Source organism: Lipotes vexillifer, unplaced genomic scaffold (assembly GCF_000442215.2).
Source record: "Lipotes vexillifer unplaced genomic scaffold, Lipotes_vexillifer_v1.1 scaffold1073, whole genome shotgun sequence".
NCBI lineage: Eukaryota > Metazoa > Chordata > Mammalia > Artiodactyla > Lipotidae > Lipotes > Lipotes vexillifer.
This window is the reverse complement of record NW_006791304.1, coordinates 700,368-702,477: the sequence shown is the minus strand read 5'-3', so window position 1 is coordinate 702,477 and position 2,110 is coordinate 700,368.

Here is a 2,110-nt window from a genome sequence, read left to right as displayed (position 1 = left end):
AAGCATTTTCTTGGAGTTCTTTTAATATCCTTTCTGTTCTCTTTTTCATTTCTGTCTTTGTGTATAGGGTACTTCTGGTAGCATAATTGCTTTTTGTATGATTGTTAGAAGTCAAATCATTTTTAGATAAATTCTTTAGATAAAGTCCTATAGATACAGTGTTATGAATCAGAGCTCTGGTCCTAATCATGCTATAAAAATACCAATGTTAATCATAAAAGTAAATGCAAGGAAATTATAAAATATAGTTAATTAGAAGCAAATATTTATAAATTCATAAAACAAATATTTACAATAAAATATATATTGCAAATATCCCCTTTTCAGGATTTTTCTCTGTGGAATTTCTTTAAATGAATTCAGAAAGTTTGGATTGAGATTGTTTTTCTCTGTTTCTTGAAAGATTCCTTGAAGCAAATACAGATGCTCTTCATTGATCAAGGTAAGATCTTCTGCCTTGAGAATTCCACTGTGCAGAGTTTCTGAATGGTAAATTCTGGAAGGTAGGGCTATTATCATGATAATTCTATATGACTGATCATAGGGTACAAGGGGTAGAGGTGAATCTGGACAGAGAGGCAGAGAGCAGTTCATGATGTGTCCTGTATGTTATGTACCATCTACAAAATTTGGGGCTAGATCCTTATAAACAATGGAGAGTCATTGAAGAGTTTTAACCATTTGTGTAGTGTGATCATATTGCATTTTATAAATATAACTCTATCAGTGTGAGGCATGGATTAGAAGGAAGAAAGCATGAAGGCAGAGAGACCAGTTAAGAAGTCAGGGAAATGACTTAGGAGGCAGAAGGGATAGATTCAAACAATATTTAAAAGGTGAAATGGCAAGTCTTAGAGACCAATTAAATGTGAAGGGTGGGGTAAAGGAAGACATTTAGATTGGTTTCCAGATCACTCATGGCCAGAATGATTGGGTGAATGACGGTATCATTTGTTAAGGTAATTTGGAAAAGGAACAGGTGTTAGTGGGAAGATGATAAACGGCTTTGCACACATTGAATGTTCAATGAATGTTCTATGGAACATTCAAGAAGAGCTGTGTGTGGGAGTCAGCTGTATATACTAGTCTAAAATACTAGTCTAAAATAGTAGAGAGGTTTGAGCTGGATCATGAATTCTGGCACGATTAGAATACGCTAACCAAAGGCACGAGATGAGTTTGCCTAGAGAGTGTTTTGTGGAAGAATGAAGAGGGCCAGGACCAAATCCTGGGAAATACCACAGTTTAAAAACCATTATATTTATTTATTTTAAAATATTTATTTATTTATTTACGTATTTATTTACTTTTGGCTGTGTGGGTCTTCGTTGCTGCACGCAGGCTTTCTCTAGTTGCAGCGAGCGGGGGCTACTCTGCTGTGGTGCATGGGCTTCTCGTTGCAGTGGCTTCTCTTTGTTGTGGCTTCTCTTTGTTGCAGAGCATAGGCTCTAGGCACTGGGCTTCAGTAGTTGCGGCACACAGGCTCAGTAGTTGTGGCTTGGGGGCTCTAGAGCGCAGGCTCAGTAGTTGTGGCGCACAGGCTTAGTTGTTCTGTGGCATGTGAAATCTTCCCGGACCAGGGATTGAACCCGTGTCCCCTGCATTGGCAGATGGATTCTTAACCACTGCACCATGAGAGAAGTCCCAAAACCATTACATTTAAATAAAGTGTTGGGGCGGTGGAAAGATGGCGGAGGAGTAAGACGCGGAGATCACCTTCCTCCCCACAGATACACCAGAAATACATCTACACGTGGAGCAACTCCTACAGAACACCTACTGAACGCTGGCAGGAGACCTCAGACCTCCCAAAAGGCAAGAAACTCCCCACGTACCTGGGTAGGGCAAGAGAAAAAAGAATAAACGGAGACAAAAGGATAAGGACGGTACCTGCACCAGTGGGAGGGAGCCGTGAAGGAGGAAAGGTCTCCACACACTAGGAAGCCCCTTCTCGGGCAGAGACTGCGGGAGGCGGAGCGGGGAGCTTCGGAGCCGCGGGGGAGAGCCCAGCAACAGGGGTGCGGAGGGCAAAGCGGAGAGATTCCCGCACGGAGGATTGGGGCGACCGGCACTCACCAGCCCGAGAGGCTTGTGTGCTCACCCGCCGGGG